This window comes from Pleurodeles waltl, chromosome 1_2 (assembly GCF_031143425.1).
Source record: "Pleurodeles waltl isolate 20211129_DDA chromosome 1_2, aPleWal1.hap1.20221129, whole genome shotgun sequence".
Taxonomy (NCBI): Eukaryota; Metazoa; Chordata; class Amphibia; order Caudata; family Salamandridae; genus Pleurodeles; species Pleurodeles waltl.
Window position 1 is genome coordinate 222,634,492 of NC_090437.1, and position 26,089 is coordinate 222,660,580.

Sequence of the window (26,089 nt, forward strand, 5' to 3'; positions counted from 1 at the left end):
AGTGGATGGCACTGCCACTTTTAGGCCGGCTGGCGGCCTGTCGGTGCCGGTGGTCTTAGTCTGCCAGGGCAGCGCTGAAAGCAGAGCTGCCCTGGGGATTACAAGTCTAGTGACCACCACCATACAAAGGCTGGTGGAGACAAGGTGCTGGGGGCCCCATGAGGGCCCCTGCAATGCCCATGCACTTGGCCCCCATGGACACCTCTGTCACGCTTTTCATTGCCTGATTTACAGGCAGTGAAAAGCGTGATGGGTGCTGTTGTACCCGATGCACCGCAACATTGCCATCGGCTCGATTACGAGCCGGTGTCATTGTTGTTGTGAGTATCCCGTTAGGTCAGTGGCTAGAAATGTTGTTTCCGCCCACTGGTCCAGATGGGAAACTTGTCATAGGGCCAGCAGGTGGAAGACCAGTGTGGCGGCTTCTGGACCCAGAGAGTTTGGCGGGCGGCCTCCGCTGCCTGCCAAACTCATAATATGGCTCATTGGGGGTTATTACAACTTTGGAGGAGGTGTTAATCCGTCCCAAAAGTGACAGTAAAGTGACGGATATACCACCAGCCGTATTACGAGTCCATTATATCCTATGGAACTCGTAATACGGCTGGTGGTATATCCGTCACATTTGGGACGGCTTAACACCTCCTCCAAAGTTGTAATAACCCCCATAGTCTTTTACCAGCCTATCAAGTGACTAAGGGGGTCATTCTGACATCGGCGGGCGGCGGAGGCCGCCCGCCGAAGTTCCCCTGACAGAATACCGCCGCGCGGTCAAAAGACCGCCGCGGTAATTCTGAGATTCCCGCTGGGCCGGCGGGCGACCGCCAGAAGGCCGCCCGCCGGCCCAGCGGGACACCCCCTTCCACGAGGATGCCGGCTCCGAATGGAGCTGGCGGAGTGGAAAGGGTGCGACGGGTGCAGTTGCACCCATCGCGATTTTCAGTGTCTGCTATGCAGACACTGAAAATCTTTGTGGGGACCTGTTAGGGGGCCCCACGACACCCGTTACCGCCATCCTGTTCCTGGTGGTGAAAACCGCCAGGAATAGGATGGCGGTAAGGGGGTCAGAATCCCCATGGCGGCGCTGCAAGCAGCGCTGCCGTGGAGGATTCCCTGGGGCAGCGGGAAATCGGCGGGACACCGCTGTTTTCCCGTATCTGACCGCGGCTGTACCGCCGCGGTCAGAATGCCCACGGAAGCACCGCCAGCCTGTTGGCAGTGCTTCCTCCAACCGCCAGGGTCGGAATGACCCCCTAAGTTTTGAATACAAATATCTTCTTCTTATTTTATCATCTAAGCAAAAAGGGTTTGAAATTATTAATGCCTTAGTACATTCAGTCTCCTCTCGGTTTGCCAGCAATTAATAAATTGTCTTATATTTATGACTTTAGAAAGAGAATCAACATTTTAATTGAGGTACTGGCTCTCCTTCCAGTTACAGCTTTCCATTGTTTGTATGTCTCTGAGTGTGCGCTTAGTGGCACTAAATAAATTAATTTGTGATTGGAATTGGAAGAAAGCCCTCTATCGTCATCTACATTTTATCCAGAAGTCGACACACTAGGAGAATACAAAGGAAAGTGACTCCTAAAAGTGTTCTAAAGAAGACAAAAGATCTCAAGGGCATAAGAAAAACTCCTGTCAAGGTTGCGAAGAGAAGCTGGATATGAGAAGACAGGTCTGAGCACTAAACAGCTCCATGAGCAGTGCATATCAGGGCTGGACTGCCAAAGAAGATTCTCGTGGGAGCTGCACAGAATGTAATCTGAGGAATATAGAAAAAATTGGAAATAAGGGGAACAAGCTTTGACAAAGCCAATTGGTCGCACCTTTAGGACCTATTAGCTTTGCCAATGCTTTCTGGTGATGCAGCATCAGTAAAAGCCAATTGACTTTTTGTTGATACTGCACATCATCAGCCAAAAAAGCAAAGAATAGAAATATCACAATGCCACTGGCACCCACATCATTCATTAGGCATGTGTGATGATTTACACACATGCATCTGGCACAGTGCCGAATAACCTGTGCTCCATTTTGTTTATTTTTTTATTTACTGATCCAAGATAGTGTACACTACTTAGGACAAAAAAAGAGAGAAAAATAATTTTGAATTGTGCACTTGAGCAAGTGGAACTGTCTGGCAGCAAATGGAAATGAGAAGCACTAGAATGGCCATTCCCCTGCTCGATTGCTGGTCTCTATGACAAAAACCTGAGAAAACATCTAACAAACCATCCTAAAATTCACTCAATAGATAAGGTTGATATTTGGCATAGGAAAAGTTAAGGAGAGCCCACCTATTAGAGCTGTAAGTCTTGGAGTGGTCTTCATCCAAACCTTTTGCCTTCTCCCTTACTGTTTTCCTTAATTTGTTTTGTTGGCCAAAGGACTCTGTGGCCTTTAGGACTGCTAACCAGTGCATGTGCTCACTCCCTAAAACATGGCACACTTGTCTTATTCATAATTAGTATATTTAATTTACTCATAAGTCCCTAGTAAAGTGGTATACCACATATTCAGAACTGGTAATTTAAATGCTACTAGTGGGCCTGCAGCACTCTTTGTGCCACGTATATAGGTAGCTCTTAAAATATATCTCAGGCCTTCCATTGAGACCTGCATGCAATGTTAAACTGACAATTCAACTAGTTCTATTAAACCACTTGCCAGGCCTAAAACTCTCTTTTTTAAACTATATGATACCCGTAAGGTAGGCCGTTAGATCCCGGGTGCACTGTATTTCAAAAGCTGGACATGTATTTTTATGTTTTCACATATCCTGGTAGTGAAAAACTCATAAATTCATTTTTCACTTCTGTGAGGCCTGCCTCTCCCAAAGGATAGCATTAGGATACCTTATTACCTTTAACAAGTGATAACATTTGTTTGGGAGCAGTCATATTTGGTGTCTAAGGAGCTGTAATTTAAAATCCACTTTAATGGTAAAGTCAGATTTTCAGTCAATGCCACTTTAACAAAGTTAGCATTTTCTTGTCCTAATGATTTGTTTCCTGTACCCTGTTTCATGGGTCACAGTACAAGGTGTATTTGGCAGTTGGCCTTTGGGTCTTCCTCCCAGGGAGCTACACAATAGAGGCACTAGATCTGGGCATGATAGGCCTTCTAAGCAGGATGGAGGGGAGGCAAAGCTGCTGCACAGTTCCACTTGCACTTCAAAGACTTTGCCACAGCTCACACACAATGGGTCATCAAAGCAGGAGAGGGTGGAGTTGTGCACATCCCCATTTGCACTTTAAAGACCCTGGTTCAGATCACATACAAATAATATCACACTACCCTATTGTGACTGAAGGCATCTTTGGCCCAGGGCAGGAGATAGGAAATTCCAGAGACCTGACAGGGAAAAACTGTAGAAGTCTCTTTTGCTTCAAAGCTGGCACCAGGTATAAAACAAGGAGCATCAGACACACTATTCAGTTCACTTCTGGACCTGCAGATAGACTCTCAGAGTACTGCCCTGCTGCCTGTGGCCTGATGTAGTCTTCAGAGGACTGCACTGCTGCACCAAGAGGACTACCCAGCTCCCTGAATCCTGCTGTATGCCCACAGAGGACTACCCTGCTGGCTGAGACCTGCTTTCCTGCTTTGACCTAAAATGTCATACGTGACTCTAAGGGCTAGTTGACTGGACTCCTAATCAGAACATCAGGGGCAGAAAAGGCTCCAACCATCTTAAACTCTCACATGGACCCAGCCAGAGTGAGAACTGGTCCTCCAAGTGGCTCCTACTACGCTGGACCCTTGGAAGTGGCACTAAAGCTGTAAAGATAGCCCAAAAACACACAACTTGAGACTTTATGCCAAAAAGTGCTCTCAGAACCGAGAGGAGATCGGGACCTACCTGCTTGCCAATCCACCCATGGTACATTTCTGTGTGCCTGACTTTGCGGCAGCTCTCGTTGCATTCTTCTTCTTTGCAGCAAATCCTTTTAGTTGGCTTCTCACAAAAAGGGTATTCGACCTTGAGGAGCTTTCATCAGCTACAGCATGCAACATCACCCCAGTGGAGATTTGTGACTTCCATAAAAGAGATTAAGGCCCTGATTTATACTTTTTGGGGCAAAACTGCACTAACACAGTTTTGCACCAAAAGGTGTAGCACCGGCTTGCACCATTTCTGTACAGCATCCAGGCACCATATTTAGGAATGGTGCAAGCCGGTGCAAAGGGTAGGCTAGTGTCGAAAAAATTACGTTAGTCGGGTGGGGCTGGCGGTATGGAAGAAGGGGGTTTTGCACCAAAAAATTACTTTAGGCAGGTTAGAGTAAAATAAATTACTCTAACCTACCTAGAGTCATTTTCTGACTCAAAACCATCCATATAACATGACTCCTGTCTTAAAAAAGACAGGAGTCAAGCTCACCACCCCAAAGGCCAGCACAGGGGACCAGGGTCCCCTGGGCATGGCCATTGCACCCTGTACCATGTATGGAGGCCCATTTCAGGGCCCCCTAATGCACTTTAAAAAATAAAATAAAATACTTAGCTGAACTTACCTGTATTTACCTGGGGTGGGGTCCCCCATCCTCTGCTGTCCCTCTGGTGTGGGTGGGGGTGTCCCCGGGGCCTGGGGAGGGCACCTGTGGGCTTATTCCATGGTGTTCCACCATGGAAATAGGCCCACCGGTCCCCTAACACCAGCCCTGACCCAGGCATTAAAAAATGGGGCGAAGCAAGCTTTTCACCATTTTCTGACCCCTCCTCCCTCCCGTGCACCATTTTTGCACAGGAGTGTAAATATGGAATTAAGGCCATAGAGTCATTTGTTGCAGGGGAACGCCTACCTTGCTTCTCATTAAGGCAATGTAGGTTTCCACATCCAAAAAATGAATTTAACTCCATACATTTTGCAATAGACGGTTCTAGCGCCAAGGTATAAATATGGAGTTAGTTTTGCACTGAATTAGAGTAAAAAAAATGACACTAATTCGGTGCAAACAGAGTATAAATATGCCCCTAAGTCCAAATGTAGAGATCTTCACCGTGGGTTTGCCCAGCAGCTACCCGACGACTATGCCTTCTCCTTAGACATGACCGGCTGCCTTGCCCGTCTGAACCTTACCTTCTCGGACATTTTTCTTCATAAATTCTTTTAAGTCCAAATGTAAGTTGAGATCTGTCCCTAGCCACTTTTCCTATCTAAACCACTCCCCATTGCGATCAGCCATAACTTTTGACTTTTCCTCAGTCTTGCATGATTAGATGTCCACAGTTGGCACTTTGATCTTTCTTCTAATCTTCTACTGATTATATTTTTCCTGTTTTTTTGTCAAATAATTTATTAAAATGTACTCTATGTTTCCAAATTGGTGTGGGATTTTTCTTGATTTGTGTTGCATAAATACTTTAAGCATTGCCTCTAGGTTACGCCTGGCTGCTTTTGTTCCAGGCTACTTGAGGGTTAAGCACAGGCTAATTTAATGACTTTTGGGGTCTGCCTGACAAGGACTGTGGCTGTTACATGAGTAAGTTTCTATCCCCCTCAACCAACATCCACATTTTCCACACTACCATTTTGTCTTCAATGCTTTAAGTCCAATGGTTAGTTATAAAGACATTGATTGATTTGTTTCTTCATGGTTACATGTACAGGAGCATTACCAGAAAAATAATAAGCACACTCTAAATACATTATTCAACTGACTAAATACATTAGAAAGCCTGATGAGGCCACAATAATTCATGTTAAAATATGTACTGGCTTGTAGTAGCTGACAAGATCGCCTTTAAGATCCTGTTACTATTTTATCAATATATCCTCTAAGATTCATTAAACTATCTCTGCCAGATCCTCACACTCTACATGTATAGGTGCATAAAACCTTTTGGAGCTAACCGAAAGAATATGTCATTCAGAAGGGGACACAAAAGTTTCTTCTTTGTGATCTGGCATTTTGAATAAATGTATTTCTTTGTGTTTGTCTCTCGACATTTCCTCTTTCAAAACCAGCTGAGACACTTTTCTAATTCTCTGTCTTCATAGCAGTCACCTCACTGGCTAAAATGAATATCATCATTGATGATATTATTGTATGCGTAAGCACATTCATTCACCTTCCATTAATATACAGCGAAACAGGGCACCAGGTTTGTGGGAGAGCAAAGACAAATCAAACCCAGCAACCACTGAAAGAGTTAGTGGTAAAAAGGAGGCATTTTTAGCTACAGGTCTTCCCCAGTTTATACTGGCTTTTGTGCATTTTGCACTTCCTTCAGGAATAAAGCAGCTTCACCGACAAGCTAAAATTAGTGTGTTTTGTCCCTAACAGTGCCTTGAAGTATTGGTGAGACTGAGATTCAAACCATTCTTCGAAAGAGCACAAATTCTATGTTTGGACCAGAGGCGAGGATTGTGCATCACATTTTTTTTATGCGAACTCCAGCTGCATTTAAAGTATCATTAATACAAAACACAAACAAGTCAAAAGCAAACTGCACATGCCAGAACAGTTTGCTCCAACCCTTCTAGAATCAGGAGCTGAAATTCTTCATAACATCCACAACTTCCTCATAAAGGTCCTCCCCTCTACCTGCTCTGCCGCAAGATAAGTACCACTTGGTGATGTTGATGGTCAGGTCTTTTTTGAACCTCCTCACCCTGCTGATTTGTTGTGTCATGTTTTTCTATATAGCAGAACCGCTCTTCAATTGCACACCTGGATCCTCACCCCACACAGGTGTGTCAGAAAGGCATTTGCTGCTTGTTTGGTGACTCCTGACATGAATTGCACTGAGGTCCTCGCTCTCTCTTAGGGCAGAAAAGAGCGGACTTTTAATGTGGTGTTCATGCACAGGCAAAGATTTGTCAGATAGGCACAAAACGGCAAGCCCAAGCTCCCTGCACACCCATATATTTTCTTTTTTGCGGCAATCGATATATATATATATACATATATATATATATATTTTATAGTTAGCCTCATATTTTAAACATGAAAATCCATGGAAATTCAATTGTCATAGTTAGAGTTAGCTCAAGTAACTATAACTCGTGCCCTAAGGTAATTATAACTTACGCCCTCGCCATGCACCGTAAAGTGATTTTCATTGGTATATGTCAATCCAACCTCCACAGCACATGGCCTTCCGTGGTGCACAGTGGTGGTTGGCTATAGATCCTGGCCAAGCGGCTGTGTGCAGGGGTGGTTGGATTAATGTGTGGTAATGAATATTCCGATACTTTGAAAAAAACATACCAATTCACTGAAAAAAACAAAGGTTACAGGGACCTTATAGTTAGGCTCATATTTAAACATACCAAACCATAGAAATTCACCTGTTATATTTATAGTTATCGCAAGTAACTATAACTCGCACCCTTAGCAGGCATTGCTAATTACCCTGCAAATTACTGCACTCATGACATCTTTGACAATATCAATGTAATATTACAGTGAGTTTTTTATGAAAAAACTGTGCATGGTGGGGTGAGTTATAGATTAGGGCACGAGGAAAACAGAGGGCAAAGCAGGAGCAGCAAGGTGAGGGGGGGTGAGGGGCAGCAAGCTGACCATTCAAAGCAGGTGGGAGGGGCTGTGGCAGCACAGAAGACCATGCATGGCAAGCAGAAGGGGCAGTGGCAGTACAACAGCCATAGTGGGAAAGAGGGAGTTGACGCAGGCATGGTAAAAGGACCATGAAGGACAGAGTGGAGGAGTAGGGGCTGGACAGAGACAAGAGTGAGCAGGGAAATGGGCTTCACAAAAGACAATGCCAGGCACGCAGGAGGAACAGTTGCAGCACAAAAGAGCATGGAGGGCAGAAGGAAGTGGCAGCAAAATTTACTAAGAAGGACAGGAAGGAGGGGATACTGGCATGGAACTCAGACAGGCAGGGTAGAGATGACAGGGTCAAGCAGCAGCCATCTGACCATGCTTGGCAGATGTGAGTGGCAGTGGCAGCTCAACAGAACACTCAGAGTAGATAGGAGGGGCAGTGGCAGGACCATGGAACATGCTGGGCAAAAAGGTGGGAGCAGGGGCATGCACGCAGACATCGGAGGACAGGGGGAAGGAGGGCAGGCGCAGCAACCTAAGCACAGATGCTAAGCAGGCGGGCAATGTTGGGGGATAGAATTGGGCAATGGAGGGCAGGAGAAGTGGACAGGAACATCAAGCTAAATGGAGGGTAGTGGCAGCACATTGAACCAAGAAAGGCAGGAGGAAGGGTCTGGTGCATGGCAGCACATTGGACCATGCAGGGCAGGAGGGAGGGGTCTAGACCATGGACTCAGACAACAGAGGGTAGGGAGGGGGTGGATGGGGTAGCAAGGTAACTGTTCAGGGCAGGCAGGAAGGGCAGAGGCAGAACAACGGCCACACAGGGCTGTAATAAGGGAACAGGGGCATGGACTTGGAAAATGGATGGCAAGATGGGGGGCAGGAGCAGCAAGCTTGGGGAGGTGCAGCACAATACCAGGCCAGGTCCAGCGTCCAACAGCCCCCACCATGCAATGTGATGGGCAACTGAGTTATTGTTGAAAACCCAGATATTCACTAGTTAGGAAATAGAAAAAAAACAATGTAAAAAATTCACTAAAAAGCCAAAGGTTACAGGGACGTTATGATTAAGTTCAGGTTTTAAACCCAGAAAACCATAGAAATTCAGCTGTTACAGTTGGAAATATTTCAAACAACCATACTTCATGCCCTAAGTTAACTATAACTTGCGCGCTTGCCATGCACTGCTAATTACCCCAGACATTACATCACTCATGACATCATCTATGACACCATTGATGATATCACTGTAACAGTTGCAGTGAAATTATTGATGAGAAAACTGTGCATGGCAAGGGTGCTAGCTATAGTTACATGAAACAACTCTAACTATAACAGCTGCATTTGTATGGGGTTTTGTGTGTAGAATCTGAACCTAACATCCCTGTAACCTTTAGTGAATTTATATATAGGGGCAGAAGGCAATGTGTGAATGCCCTTTTAGGGGCAGAAGGCAAAAGTCATCTGTCACCAGAGCATCCAACATTCTGATCCATTGACCTTCAATTAATCAGTTTCTCTCTTTTATTTAACCTGATGCTTCCTTTTGTTGGAATTGTACCTCTTGGGCTATCAAACCATCACTTCTCATTAGCGTTCATAGATTTGATGTTTATTTATCTTTGCTTTACAGTATATCATATACCACTATGCCTTTCACTGTGCTAAACCTGCGCCACTTCAGGTAGGATGTCTACACTCAGTAAATGCATAGAATCTGGAGGTTATGCAAGTTGCACCTTCATTGGGTTGACTCATGCTGCTTCTGATGGAACTCTGAAATTCAAATGTTTGGGTGGATTTTGAAAGATGTACCTTTTCTTTGGTTGGAGGCCCAAACATTTGAGTGGACTCCACAGGGTCACATAATTTTGATATTTTTGAGGAGCTGCACCTTCTTCTGGAGTGTACTAAACAATTCTGGGTTGACTCCATTGGTTCAAGTACCTCATGGTTTTGGAGGATGTACCTTCTAATGGGCTACAGAACCATCAATTCTGGGGTGACTCTAGGGAGCCAGTTGATGCATATACTTTGCAGGTTTATGCAAGTTGTGTTTCTGTGGGTTAAATCACAGCTGCTTCTGGATGGACCCATACACATAATTTTCATATATTTCAAAAGATTCCCCTTCTCCAGTAGGTTGCACACCTGCCTCTTTTTAAAGAACTTCACAAATTCATATACCTAGGTTTATTTGGAAAGTACTGCCCTCTTTTGAACTGCACTCCAACCACTTGAGGGTTGTCTCCATAGGTTTATATTCTTTAGTGGTTGTGTACTTTGCACCTTGACATAAGATGTGCACAGATTTTTCTGTGTGGACTCCTAAGATTTGATGCCTTGGTACCATTGTGGTGTCTTTCCTCTTGACTACACCCCACCATTTCCGGACAGTTTACAGAGATTAACATGCTTTTGTGTCTACATGCTTGTGTGTCTTTTAGGATTTACACTGTTTCTGGTGATTTCACACTTATAATTCTGAGTGGAATTCATAGTTCCTCAATCTTTGGTGTTTTGGTGAATCATGCCTATTTGTGGGCTATGCCTCCATTTGGTTAGGTATATTTTCAGTAGTAATCCCTTGATTCGTGTCCTTTAGTGGGCTTTGTAAGCTTCACTTTCCTTTGGGTTTCACTCCCACCACTTTGTGGTAGGACACATAGGCTCTGTTCCTATAAATAAGTTGATGTTTAATGTAAACTGCATCTTCCTTTGGTTTGTATACCACCGCTGGTCAGTGAGTTTTACCTCGCCACCTCTGGGAAGGCTCTCTAGATGCCAAAGGTCTTCTTAATGTAGAGTTTGTGTAAGGTTTGTCTTCTGATCTGCGAAGCACATATTTGATCATTTTGACTGTGCACCTTCTTGTGGACTGCACCTTCAACCGTTTCCAGGTAGAAACCATGGCCCAAATTTATGGTGGCCTAGCGCTAGCATACGTTAGCATCATTTGTTTTACACTGATATGGCACGGGAAGGGCAAAAATGCTGTGCCATTTGTACAAAGTGGTGCAATGCTTGCATTGAGCCATTTGTAATCCCTTCTGCCACATTATGCCTCTGCCAAGCATAATGTATGCAAAGGGGCATTCCGAATCTATGAGATTCCTTTGTACCATTTCTATTGGCCGGCTAAGTGCAGGCATTAAAAGGAGGCTCCTATTGTGTTCAATGGGCCTCTAGGTGCCTTGCAGGATTAGCGTCAACATTTTTGGCAGTAGTTCTGCAAAGCACCCGACTAGCGTAAAAAATTATGAAGCTAGTCACCCTGACTACTGTATTTTAAATACAGCGAACACATGATGGCATTAGGGAGACGCTAAGGGGTGCAGAAAAAGTGCCACTGCACTAGGTGCAGCACCACTTTTCATAAATCTGGGCCTATATATTAGCGTGATTTCTCAAATTTTGCTTTCCTATGAGTTGCACCCCTTGCTTCTGGAAACATCATATAGCCGTGCACAATGGGTTTTACATGGTCCACCTCAAACATCACTCTCCACTGGAATAATCTGGAAAACACTAAAACAAACAATATCTGGAAGATGAGGCCACTCCAGGGTGGACATGACTTACCCCCATATTTTAGGTCATCCATTTGTCTGTATTAACCCAATAAATGTCAACACCAGTACTATATGAGAGCTGAGCTCTAGCCACACTAGGGTGGACACCATATCAACACCTGATTCTGACATAACATAAAGGATCCAATAAGAAGTGGTCAGATGTTTTTTTCATTTCAAATGCACCCTTTGGTGGGTCTGCACCCGTACATCTCAATGCTCTCTGGAAATACATAAATATTTATTTTGGAAACATGATTTTCTGTACTTTCAACCATAGAACTTCTGGGAAGACTCATAAACTATAAAAATGCAATCAAATTGATGGCTTGGGTAGGTTGTGCTTTCCTGTTTGTGCACGCACTACTCTCTGGGTGGTTTCCATAGAGTCCCATATTTGGTCATTTCGATGTTGCTCTTCCTTATGGACTGCACTCTCACCAATCCTCGGCAGGAACTAAGGTTTTTCATGTTTTCTCAAAAATGCAACTTCTTCTGGCTTGCACACTTTGCTTCTAGCAAAATTAATACACCCATACTAAGTGGGTTTTAAAATGTTCACCTCAAACATCACTCATTGAGTGGAGTTTCCTGAAACCCAGCAAATACAAATGTTATCTTAAAGCTGAGATTCTGCACTCCAATGTGGAAACTTCTATGCTGATGTACATAATAAACAGTAGTACAAAGGGTGCTTATAAGCTGATCTCTTGATGCTCCATAGTGGACAATATTTCCCTTATGAATCACGTAATCCTAAACCACAACCACTTTAGGACTTATTGAGTTACACATATTTTTCTAGCATACTCAGTACAATTCAAAATCATATTAAAACTATGAGGAAGATATTATGTGCAAATAACTTTAATAGATGCATCTCTCAGGAGCAGTACCTCACAAACGTCAGTGATGTCTTATGCTAAGAAAATTACCAAACTACAGTCAGCCTTGTTATATTCAAACAGATCAAGGTGAATGAAATTTAAGTTCATTACAATATTTCCAGTGAAGCTTAAAACCATGAATAACATTTCGACTGAAACAAAAACAAAAAACAACAAGAACAAACTACTTCAGTGGGAGTTGCCCATGAGAGGAACAAACAATCAAAGAAAAGCTCCAAAGTGAGACATACAAGGACCATCTATAATTGTTACTGTTGTTTTATGAAGATCGGACAACCAAGGCCAGGCAACAGTCTATCAAATTAGGAAAGGCCAGAGGGAGATTAAATTAAATTATGAACTCTGAAATCATGAAGGAAGAACACCAATCTAGGTTATACTAATCGACAAATCGAGGCATGTAATCAATATCTGCAGCATTTGAAAAAACTGTGGGCCGTATTTATACTCTGGTTGCGCCGAATTTGCGTCGTTTTTTTCGACGCAAATTCGACACTAAACTAACGCCAACTAACGCCATATTTATACTATGGCGTTAGAGGCGTCTAGCGCCAAAGTTCCCGGAATGTGCGTCATTTTTTAGCGTGAACCCCTTCCTTGCGTTAATGAGATGCAAGGGAGGCGTTCCCGTCTTAAAAAATGACTCCCAGGCCTTTACGTGGTATTTATACTCCCGGGCAAAAGAGACGCCCGGGAGTGGGCGTGGCTAAAAACGGCGCATTTGCGCCGCTTTTTAACGCCTGGGTCAGGCATGGCGTTAAGGGACAAGTGGGCTCAAAATGAGCCCAGAGTGCCCTCCCCTGCCCCCAGGGACCCCCCCTGCCACCCTTGCCCACCCCAGGAGGACACCCAAGGCTGGAGGGACCCACCCCAGGGACATTCAGGTAAGTTCAGGTAAGTATTATTTTTATTTTTTTTTAATAATTTTTTTTGGCATAGGGGGGCCTGATTTGTGCCCCCCTACATGCCACTATGCCCAATGACCATGCCCAGGGGACAGAAGTCCCCTGGGCATGGCCATTGGGCAAGGGGGCATGACTCCTATCTTTACAATGATAGGAGTCATGTTGATGGGGGATGGGCGTCGTTAAAAAATGGTGCAAGTCGGGTTAAGACAATTTTTTTGCCTCAATCTGACTTGCCCCATTTTAAGACGCCCTAACGTCATTTTTGCCCAACGCCGGCGCTGCCTGGTCTACGTGGTTTTTTGCCACGCACACCAGGCAGCGCCGGTCTGCTTGCGCCGGCTAACGCCATTCCATAAATACGGCGCCCGCATGGCGCTTCAGAATGGCGTTAGACGGCGCAAAATTTTTTTACGCAAAACTACGTTAGCGCAGTTTAGCGTCAAAAAGTATAAATATGGGCCTGTGTATCAACAAGAGGTCATCAAAGACAAGAATCTTGAGGATGCCACCTGTCAGGAAGATCTTACACTTAACAAGAAGAAAGAAATACTACTTGTCCAGCATATCTCAAAGCATTCGCTAACACGAGTGGAGGGTTGGAATATAATATCAATCTCAGAGTTTTAAATAATATGTCATAGCTCATGAGAGGCTGGAAAATAAGCGGAGATGACTGAAGAACATCCCATTTTAGTTCTTCCAGAGAGTTAAAACACAACATCCTCTGAAAAAAAGACCAATGTGGAATAGACTGTAGGACAAAAGCACAGCAAGCTTGTCGAAAAGCTGCTTATAGGATAGTTCACACTGGAGAGCCACAAACCCAACATGGAAAGAGCCAAATTGGCATCACAGATGCAAGCATATTTTAGGAGAGGGGATTTGGAGACAAATGCCCAGTTCCTGCAAAAGCAGCTCCTCCATGCTACGTGTGTCGAGCAGAAGCCAGCGCCTGATGGTAGTCTGTGGTGGAGAAGTATGAACACGGCTGTAAAATTGCTTCCTACGGTACCAAATCCATATTGCCAACCAGAATGAAGCCACCCATTCGTATGATTCAAAGTAAGGATTGGAAGGGGAGGGGTGGCTGTGAAATCCCTGCTATGCTGTAACTGCAGTGTAGTTGGAACACTCTACATTTATGGCAAAGAGCGTGGCCATTTGATACTGGTATTCAAAGATGTCATAGGCCATGCAGTACTGGTGTTTTCTGCTGGCATTTACAGTCCCCTTTACCAAATCCTGCACCTCCCAGCAAACCTGGGAAAGTGACTTCCTACTGGTGACAATTATTGCTAGGGAAGTGTAGGAAAGTACCATCTTTCTTACCCCCTTTTTTACCTGTGTGTCAGTATGTGTTTGCCTGTCTCACTGGGATCCTGCTGGTCAGGACCCCAGTGCTCATAATTTATGGCCAATGTGTGTGTTGTCAGTAGTGCTTGACTGTGTCACTGAGGCTCTGCTAACCAGAACCTCAGTGCTTATGCTCTCTGCTTTTAAATTTGTCACTATAGGCTAGTGACTTAATTTACCAATTTCAATTGGCACACTGGATCCCCTTATAAGTCCCTAGTGTATGGTACCTAGGTACCAGGGCATTCCAGCTTCCAGGAGATCCTTATGGGCCGCAGCATTTCTTTTGCCACCCATAAGGAGCTCAGACAAACCCTTCCACAGACCTGCCAAGGCAGCCTGCATGAAATAGTGCACACACTATTTTACAGCCATTTTCACTCCACTTAAGTAACTTATAAGTCACCTATATGTCTAACCTTCATTTACTGAAGGTTAGGTGCAAAGTTACTAAGTGTGAGGGCACCCTTGCACTAGCAAAGGTGCCCCCAGATAGTTCAGGGCCAATTCCCAGAATTTTGTGAGTGCAGGGACGCCATTACACGCGTGCACTACATATAGCTCAACGCCTATATGTCGCTTCACAATGGTAACTCCGAATATGGCCATGTAAAGTGTCTAAGATCATGGAATTGTCCCCTATTCCAAATCAATCTGGTATTGGGCAGCCAATTCCATGCATCCTGGGGTCTCCACCATGGTCCCCCAGTAGTGCCAAACCAGCTCTCTGAGGCTTGCACTGCAGCTACAGCTGCTGCCACCTCACAGACAGGGTTCTCCCCTCCTGGGGTCTGAGCAGCTCAGTCCCAGGAAGGCAGAACAAAGCATTTCCTTTAATGAGGAGGGTGTTACACCCTCTACCTTTGGAAATAGATGTAACAGGCCGTGTAGAGGTAGCCTCCCCCAGCCTCCCCCAGCCTCTGGAAATACTTTGATGGACACAGATGGTGCCCTCTTTGCATAAGCCAGTCTACACTGGTTCAGGGACCCCCAGTCCCTGCCCTTGAACAAAACTGGACAAAACTGGACAAAGGAAAGGGGAGTGACCACTCCCCTGTCCATCACCACCCCAGGAGTGGTGCCCAGAGCTCCTCCAGTGTGTCCCAGACTTCAGCCATCTTGTTTTCCAAGGGGTGGGAACACTCTGGAGGTCTCTGAGTGGCCAGTGCCAGCAGGTGACGTCAGAGACCCCTCCTGATCGGTCCTTACCTGATAAGCTAGGCAATCCCCCTCTCAGGGCTATATAGGGTCTCTCCTGTGGGTTTCTCTTCAGATTCTGCTTGCAGGTTTCCATCAGGAATCCTCTGCAACCACTACTTCATCCTCTGACCTCGGATCAACCACAGACTGCTCCAGGAACCACTGTAACCACAACAAAGTATCCAGAAGGGCTACGTTTCCTGTGCAACTTAAGCTCCAGCCAGCAACTGCAACAGTTTCCATGGTGTGCATACTCTGGGACTCCCTGTCTTCAGCCTGCACAAGAAGGACCAAAGAAATCTCCCACGGAGTTACGGAGTCACTTCCCTACTCACACAGGCACCTTCTAAGTCAACGACTGGTTCTCTTGGACTCCTCTCCTGGCGACGAGCGTGCTTCTTGGAACACAGAGGGTGGACCCCTTTGACACAGACTGTACTGAGGTCCTGCTGTCCCAATTTGGAGGCAGTAAGACCTTGCCTTCCTTGAGAACAACAGTACCCCTGTGCACCATGTCTTCTTCACCTCCTGAGGCCTCTGTGCACTATTTGAAAAATTCCTTCATGCACAGCCTGGCCCAGGTCCCCGGCACTCTATCCTGTGATGCTCAACTCGCTGAGTTGACCTCCGGGGGCGTGGGACCCTCCTTTGTAGTGCTGCACCAATCCCATTTTACACCTCATTTGTCCCTGTGTCCTGGGACTCCCATGGGTGCTGTCTGATCTTCTGAGGGCTATCCGAAGTGTTAAGAGCTCCCTCTTCCTCCTCACACAGAGTTGAGGCCCCCAGGTCCCTCCTGGGACCAGACAGCACCACTTTGATACTAAATGTGACTTTGCCGGAACCGAGGCTTGTTGGAGGAATCCAGTGCCAAACCTCACCTGCATTTAACTTCTCTCTGTGGAACATCCAGTCCACCATGCAGGAAGCCGCTGACATCTTCCTTGGGTGCATTTCTGCAGTCTTGGTCCAACCAGGGACTCTTTTTTTGCACCCTCTTCTGGCTTGGCAGGAGCTCCTGTCCTTCCTGGAACTTCTTCTGACTTCTGGACTTGGTTTTCTTCCTTTGCAGGTCTTCAGTTCCAGGAATCCACCATTTGTTGTTTGCAATTTAGTTTAGTTCTTGCAATAACTCTAATCATGACTTGTAGTGTGTCCTAAGGAAACTGGCAGTACTTTCGTCCTGCTTTTCTGGGCTCTGGGGTGGGGTAATTTACTTACCTTTGCTTTCCCAGCGATTCTCTACACACTACACTTGTCTAGGGGGGAATTTGTGATTTGCATTCCACTTTCTTAGTATATGGTTTGTGTTGCACCTGGACCTATTTTCTCCCATTGTATTCCTATTGTGTGCACTATCCTATGTTTAATTACTTACCTTATTTTGGTGTCTAGTGTGTATTTTGTGTATAATACTTACCTCCAGAAGGAGTATTTCCTCTAAGATATTTTTGGCCTTGTGTCACCCAAATAACCTACCCTTATTTTTGGTAACACTGAGTATTGTCTTGTGTTTAACTATGAGTGGTATTGCAGGAGCTTTGCATGTCTCCTAGTTCAGCCTAAGCTGCTCTTCTATAGCTACCTTTATCAGCCTAAGCTGCTAGAACACTACTACAGTTCATTAATAAGGGATAACTGGACCTGGTGTAAAATGTAAGAACCCAAGGTACCCACTATAAACCAGGCCAGCCTCCTACAAGCAGTGATCTAATTAGGCTTTTTAAAAATACAGAACTTGAGAATCTCCAGACGGAAACTTACTACATGAAACTGTAACTGAGTAGAAACCAGCGACATTAGATACAAACACAAGTAATGTCCCTAAAAGCATCAAAGGTGCCTAAAATAGCAAAGCAACAAGGCTGTTGTCGAAGTCAGTGGCAAATACTTATGACCTACAGGAAGGATTAAAAGAAGTAACGATGACTATACAATCGCACTTCTTAGCCAGCTATATGTGGGAACCTCAAATGGTCTCTCACAATCATTAGAATACGTAACTCCCCCAGTTCAAATAGCAGCAATAACAGCTAAGTTGATCAGGCTAGAAACATATGTTGTTAGTAGTGGAAATTTGGTAGGGAATGAGAATGCTTGTTCTGTGAATTCAATTGAAAGTTCATCTATAATTACTTCAGGTTTACACCATGCTTGAATCAGCAAGATGGTGCTGCCAGCAGCACAGTTAATTCTAATACTGTCCCAGAAAAACAATCTGAAACAATTGAGACTACTACTTTGGCTGCAGTTATTGAGCCAAAGAGTATTTTTCATCCATTCCCACAGATATCAGCCCCCAACACAGTGATACATAGTGGGATGTAATTGCCTGAAGTCTCCGTTGTAGCAGAGGTTGGAATTCAAATTGAGTAAGTGGAGTCGCCACTTCAAGACCTACATGACAACGAGGGGTTGAACAAAACATACAATTACAGATTCCAAGGTCTACCCAGCTTCATGTGATGAGAGTTTTGTGCCCTCTAAGCCTGATCAAAATGTACTAGTTCATTAAAAAACACTTCTGAAAGACATCCTTAAAAAATAAAATCTATGAAACAACAGCAGATTGAGATGGCGTATTATATTAAAGGGATCTAGACTAAAAGAGAGGGCCAAATGATTGATTTCTTGGGAAAAATGGAAGAAATGGAGCAACAACTTTCTGTTTGTGAGGACAAGTTAAACATTACCGTAGAATGCTCAGTCCACTTGGAGAAGCAATACATTTTCAAGCGCTGTGATTGAGAGCCATTCCAGATGATCTAATTTGAGAAATGAGTGTGACTGAAGGAAAGGAGGATACTGTTAGCCCAATCTAATGTGTTGCATCTTTAATCAAAACCCATACTCTCCCAAAATATCCACAAGATTTGTCAATAATGCATGCTCACAGGGTTCCTTCATATGCTGCACCACAGACTAATTACCTATGTACACTTTAGTCAAGTTTCCTGATTGCAGAGTAGTAGACATAGGCCCTCATTATGACATGGGCAGCAAAAACCGAATACGACTGCGGTGACTGCCACCAACATACCGCCACGGAGGTGAACATCCATCTGCCAGATTATGACACACACACACAAAACCGACAGAAAACAGCCACAACCACAAATCCGCCAGACCCGCTGAACGTGATAAACTGTTGTACTACCACCCACACCGTCACACCACCAAAACAACGCCTTCCAAATAATGACCCACCAGTCACCACAGCGGGCATTCAAAGGTGGTAAGCCATTGGTGGAGCACACCGCCGCTGCAGATATGGCCACTCAAAAACAAAACAAGACAACAGTGGCCAGAACCAAAAACCCACAGTTGACAAAAATACACACACCCCACACAACCAACAACAGCACTATAAAACACCTACCCACATAATCCACAATACTTTGCAAACACAAGAACAATGCTACATTTTACCACGCCAATCCCAGAGAGGACTGTACACACGTATCACAGCTACCCATTCATCTGTCACACACAACACACCACACCATTTCATACATCATCCTCTGCACAACACACTCCACACAACACCCATGTCTCCAACCAAGGCATCCCTGGTTCACTGATGAGGAGTTGTGGGTCATGATGGAGGAAATAAGCAGGGTAGAGCCACAGCTGTTTGGAGCACAGGTACAGCAGATTTCCATTGCCAGGAAGATGGAGCTATGGTGTAGAATTTTGGACAGGTTAAACGTCGTGGGACAACATCCACGCACAAGGGACAACATAAGGAAAAGGTGGAGAACCTACGTTGGAAGGTGTGTTCCATTGCAACAAAGAACCAGCTCGCTATTAGGAGGACTGGCGATGGACCCCCATCTCCTCCTCCACAGCTGACAGCATGGGAGGAGCAAGTCTTGGTAATACTGCATCCTGAGGGACTCACTGGAGAAGCCAGAGGATTGGACACTGGTGAGTCAACATTTACTACCTATCACCCCCATACCTGCATGCCACCACGACCCCTCACCCTGACTCCCATCACCCCACTCCATCCCACAAAGTACACCACCCAATTACCAAACCATACCCAATGCATGCACATCCCTTCCAGCTCTGCATGCACACCCACCACCAATGCATGCACAGCATGGAGAATTAACAATCCCACAATCCATCCCCATACACAACCAAAGTTGGAAGGACAACAACATTAACTTTGGGAAAACTAGTAATGTGTAATATGTCACTGACATGTAGCATAATACATCACTTACGTCCACACAGGTTCCCCAACCAATGTCAGCGGAGAGGAGGTGCCACAGTTCCCCAGTTCCCCACCGGAAGATGCCCCCAGTGATGAAAGCAACTCAGGAGCTCTGGATCTGGATGAACTCCCTGGCCTATCTGGTAACACTGGTCAGTTGGCTACCCTATCCCACAGCCAGTCCACCACAGAGCCCTCCTCAGAATCTAACACCAAAGCTGCCAGCCAACACCCTTGCACCTCTGTACCCAGGGCACGTCAATCAGTAGTGTGCCCACCTGTACAGGGACCCAAGTCCATACCACACAGGAAGGACAATGAGGGTCCTGGTGTCAGTGGGAGTGGGCACACCGTTCAGGGGACACAGGCACAAGTGGCCAGGGACACTTGGAGGGCAGCTGTGTGCCAGGGGGAGGACAGGCCTGGGGAACCAACTGCCCAGAAGGCACTTACAAATGTCCTGTACCAACAATCCCAGAACATGATGGTTCAGGTAATCAACATCATGTAGGAGAACCAGCGGCTGCAGGGGGTACACCACCAGGAGGTCATACAGCAGTTGCAGGGCCTAAATGCCAACATGGCCTCCACTGTAGGGGTGCTGGGTGACATGGCCAACACGATGCAGGAGGACAGAGCACACCAGCGGGCCAATTCCACTAGCCACTCTACCCAGCAGCCAGCAACATCTGCTGCAGCTAGTGGACAGGAGGCCCTGCCACAGGACAACAGTCCACCAGCACCCCCCCCCTGCAGAAGGCGAATCACCCTGCAAATGTTCCCTGTGACCCAGACAGACACCAGAGACAATTGTCAAGACCAAGACCAATGCCAGGAAATGAGCCCCTCAAGAATGTCCCCATTGTGCTCCACTGTGCCACCTTTTCCACTTTGAACTGCCATTGCTCCCCTTCCTATGGCCCCTTTGATACTGAACCTGTGCTACAAACAGACTGGCCCACTAAACTGGACTATGGCCAACCATCATCCCACTCTATTGCACTTTTCATTGTATATTTTCTTTTAATAAACACTCTTGGACACAACTTAAGTAATAGTGCTTTATCTGAAGCAAATGTCCAGTAATATGATGATCCATCCTACATGTGTGTCTCAGTAGTCTGTACACATCACAGCATTACACTATTGTAACAACACCAACATCTGCAATAAGGAAAGGCATAGGTGATAGTCAGTTGGGATGCAAAGGTAGTGGCTGGCATTATGCTACAGCCACACAGCACAACACTTAAATGAAGAAATGTATAGTTCATCAGTCTTACCTGAGTGTCATTGAAAGTACTGCAGTAGCATATGTGTCCTGTTGTCCACATCCTCCTCCTCTTCCTCCTGTTCACTTTCCTCAGTGTCCACTGCTGCCACAGGTGTCACCCCCTTCCTCCTGCAGATGGGGCTCATGGCATCTGAGGGCAAAAGTGCGCAACATGCGGCACACCACAACAATCTTGCAGACCTTCTCAGGGGAGTAGCATAGAGATCCACCTGTCAGATGAAGCCACCTGAACCTAGCCTTCAGGAGACCAAAGGTCCTTTCAACAATATTCCTGGTACACCCATGAGCATCATTGTACCTATTCTCAGCCCCTGTTCTCGGATTCCACATAGGGGTCAACAGACAGGACAGGTTTGGGTAGCCGAAGTCACCTGCAAGAAGTGAGGGACACACATAAGCCTTGCACAATAGCATGGGGTATGACTCCTAAAAGCATATACTGACATCGATTGGGTGGGGACTTAGGCTCACCTATAAGCCACACTCTGTGCCACTGTAGTTGTGCCATCAGCTGTGGGACACAGCTATTCCTCAGGATAAAGGCATCATGCACCAACCCAGGATACTTGGCAGTGACGCGTGGGATGTACTGGTCAGCAAGGCACACCATCTGCACGTTGAGTGAGTGGAAACTCTTCCTATTCCTGTACACTTGTTCATTGGCAGGGGGATAATAAGGCAATATGGGTCCAGTCAATGGCCCAAATAACATATAGTATGTGTCCCATTGCATAGAATCCAGCCTTCACAGTGGGCAATTCATCTACCTGGGGGAATGTGATGTAGCTGCACATGTGTTTGAGCAAGGCTGCCAAAACCCTTGCAAGCACAATAGAGAACACTGGCACTGACATTCCTGCAGCCAAGCCCACTGTCACCTGGAAAGAGCCTGTTGCCAGAAAATGGAGCACTGATAGTAAGAGGGGGTTGTACTGTGGTGCAACGGATAGCAGGTAGCAGATCAGGCTCCAATTGTGCACACAGCTCTGTGATTGTGGCCCTTTCCAGAAGATAGGTGAGTTTGATGTGCCTGTCCTCCAGTGTAGCCAAGTCCACAAGGGGTCTGTACACGGTTGCATGCCTCCTCCTCCTATTCCTCCACAGTGTTTGGCACCTAAGTGAACCAAAAGTAAGAAGGTAGTGACAACAGGATCTATGGACACACAACATCAGTATACACAGAGCATGTTTGTATGTTGGACACTGGAATTGTCTAGGTGTGCACATTCAACACCAATGGCAGACTTTTATATCAGTACATGTGCACTAGCAGTAGAAAATGGCAACCGCCTGTCCTGTACGCAGGGACAGGTGGAAGTGACCTCACTCCGCCAGGGTTAGGCGTCATGGCGGGAAGCGGTCTGCACCGCCGTACAATTTCTCATTGGCTAACATGGGCCTCTATGGAGTACAGGAACCAATGATGATCAACGCCGACGGTGTTCACCACCGCTGATGTGACCGCCATTTTCTGTCTATCACTTCACTTGATTCCTGACTTTCCAGAGGGCTACATCTCCACTGCGAGTGCTGCTGTGACCTGTGTCTGGAACCTGCCATGGCCCGTGCTACAGGGGAAAGTGTGCCAGCCTTCACGTCAGAGAAGTTGGAGAGGCTCATCGATGTGGTCCTACCCCTGTATGGGCAGTTGTATGGGCCTCCAGACCAACAGGTGACTACATGATGGGTACGTTGTATGCACCATGGCTGCATGTAGATGTGTGTGTGTGTGTGCTGGCAGTGTGTCATTTTGGGGGTATGGCAGGTGGCAGTGTCCATACAGAGATACAGGTCATATGTGTGCCCGATGAGGGCCAAATGCAGTATGTAGCCCATATGTGTGACATGCTGGATTGTCTGGTGCATGGTGTCACTCTGTCTGTGTATCCTCTGCAGGTCAGCGCCCATCAGAATAAGCGTTGTGGCATGCCCTCACTAAGGACGTGAGGACTCTGGGGATCCATAGCCGGCACAGCTCCCACTGCAGGAAACGGTGGGAGGACCTGAGACGCTGGGCCTGGAAAACTGGGAGGCCCAGCTGGGGACGGTCTCCCAACGAGGGAGGGGTGCCCTTCTGAACCTGACCCCACTGATGGCCTGCGTACTGGCGGTGGCCTACCCAGAGTTGGATGGGCTCTTGAGGGCAGCACAGCAGCCACAAGGGGGTAAGTGCAGACTGTTAGGTGACTTCTGTGTGGTTGTCTACAGTGTCCCTTACTGAACTTAGATATAGACGAGGTGTGATGGAATTTGGGGAGTATACAGCCCTGATCTCACTCCAATCATGTTGCACTGTAGTACGTTAGCTATGTAAATCCATGTTGGAAATGATGTGGCGGTACTGAGGAGGCACAGCTGGGTGGATTAGTTTTATTAGTTTGGCTTTTTCAAAGTACACATTTCATGCTAAACTAAATATGAGGAAATTATACAAATATTCAACTACACAATCTAGGTCATGATAATGTATTGAGGCAGTACCTGGTGTGAAGTAATAAATGCATAGTCACAGCACAGTAAGTTCCTTACAAGAAATACAGTAAAAATACAAAACTGCACCAGGAACAACAAGATTTAAGAGATCCTGAATCTTGCATATTATCATTATAGGCATCAATTAACCCCCAGCTCTTCTTACAATTTTAGTATTATTGAGTATTACATCTTAAGGTATACATTACAGGGGCCTGATACCTGTCATTTTTTAACAGAATTAAGATAAACCAGAGCCTATGACGAATTATCATTCTGGAATGATTAAACATGTGCCTAAAGCATGGATGTGTACACCAGCTGTTTGCCAGAAAATCAACTAGACTATTCAAATAGCAAATTCAAAGAGCAAGGCAATCTTTGAGGCTCATACTATGGGACATTTACACTTTTCTATCATAAACATGGGTTTCTTAAAAGTCTGAACTGGAATGACCAAAACGTGGGGCGAATCCCTGAGTTCTAACATACAGTAAAACATGAAGAATAAAGGCCTAAATGCAATATTCGTGGAGGGTAATGGAGCATCCACCTTTTGATAATATTGCATTCAGTGGCAGAGCAGACAGAGGTAATGCTACTTACATATATCCCACACCCTCATTCTCAGGATAGGAAAGACACATTCTAAAGATATTTTCCCTTAGTACCTACATAATTGTCCAGGAAGTCGAACTTTAGAAAACCAAGAAAATAAATATGAGGCTATCTATTTGGTACCCTAAACTTCACCCATCCTTCAACAGTAAATGCCCTTTCTACTCTACAAATCCACCCATCCTGAGCCATAAAATCCCTCACAACCATGAACTCCATCCATTCCTGAACCTTACAAACCCCTTTCTAAGCAAACCCCACCTATCCCATACCCCTTAAAACACCCTAACACACCCAAACTCTAGCCATCCCTGAACCAAAAAAAAACCCTCACTGCCCTTAAACACCACACTTATATGACCCATAAGAATTCCTCATCGCTCTATACTCTACCCATTCCTGAACCCTAAAAAACGTTTTCTACATCTAAACTCCATCTATCCCTGAATCCATAAAGCCCCACAACACCCTAAATTCCACTTCATCCTGAACTCTAAAAACTCTTGACCACCCCTAACCTTTACATCTAACTGAACCTTAAAAACCATCATAAGCCCTAAATTCCACCCATCCTGGAACCCTGAAATTCCTCAACACCCTTACACTTCACCCATCCTTGAGTCCTAAAAACACTTCACACACCTAAACTCCACTCATCTGTGAATTCTAAAATACAATCACCATTCCTAAAATCCACCTTTTCCTGAGACCTTAAAAACTCTTACCACCTCTATACCCTACTCTTCTGTGAACTCCAAAGTCTCTTTCTATACCCAAACTCCAATTATTCTTGATCCCTAGAATCGTCTCATCATCCTAAACAATACCCATTGTTGAACCTAAACACCCTACACTAGTTCTAAATTCTACCGAAGTTTAATGTAATTTTGGATTTTTAATTAAAATGATCTTTCTTTTAAAATGTTTCTTTTAATGTTCAATGTTTGTATTTCCTTAAAAGTACCTTTCTTTAAAATTAGTTTTCTATGATTTTGTATCCTCTAAAGTGGTTTCTCAGTTTTTCTTCTTCCATTAATTCATACACATCATTTGGATATAACTGCTCTAGGATAGTTGTACAGTATATCGGTAAGCTGTGTTTTTCCAGTGCTTGGGAGGAGGGAATGTCACTAGAAGGATTCAGAGAGCAATAGCATCAACTCATAGTGCTGATTGCTGTTGGGTTCAGGGAGGGAGGAAAGGGAAGTTAGTTGGGTGAAAGTCTGCCACAGCACAAGGGTGGTGGCGATGCTAGGAGGGTCTGGTGAGGGCTGGACTTGTAGAAATTCAAAAATGAGGGTACAACTAAAACAATTTTGAATGCATGTTATGCCGTAAAGCAGACATCAGGTTCATGTTTTTAATGTACTTTGAGCACTTTTGTACATTTATACACTTAACAAACCCATGCACTTTAATACATCCATGTACTTTATGCACATTAAATATCCTATATAGGACAAAGTTGTGTATTTATACAAATAATGTAACAAAATTAGATTACCAAGTATTGATAGGAATGTGAAAATGTTTATTCAACTTCAAGGTAATGCACAACACTTTGGGCCTAATTACGAGTCTGCCAGTCATTAGACCACCAGACTCGGAGTGGCAGTCTGGACCACCGCAGATTTTACGGTCTGACCGTCAAATTAGGAGTTTGACAGTCGGACTGGCAAAAGATCACCGTCTTCACCAGTATCAGTGATACTGATGGTATGATGGCAGTCAAGGTTGGCTGAAGTCAGCACCACCATGCTGATTACAACCTTGTTCTCCACCAGCCTTTTCATAGCAGCCTGACCGCCATGAAAAGACTAGTGAAGAACAAGTTGCATGGGGCCACAAGAGGGTCCCTGCGCTGTCCATACCAATGGCATGGACAGTGCAGGGGCCCTCCTGCCCATCTTCCTTGGCATCATTGCCTTCGGCTCAATTATGAGTTGGGAACAATGCTACCGCACATTTCCCACTTGGCTGACCAGTGGAAATCTTGGTATACACCAGTCAGACAATTGG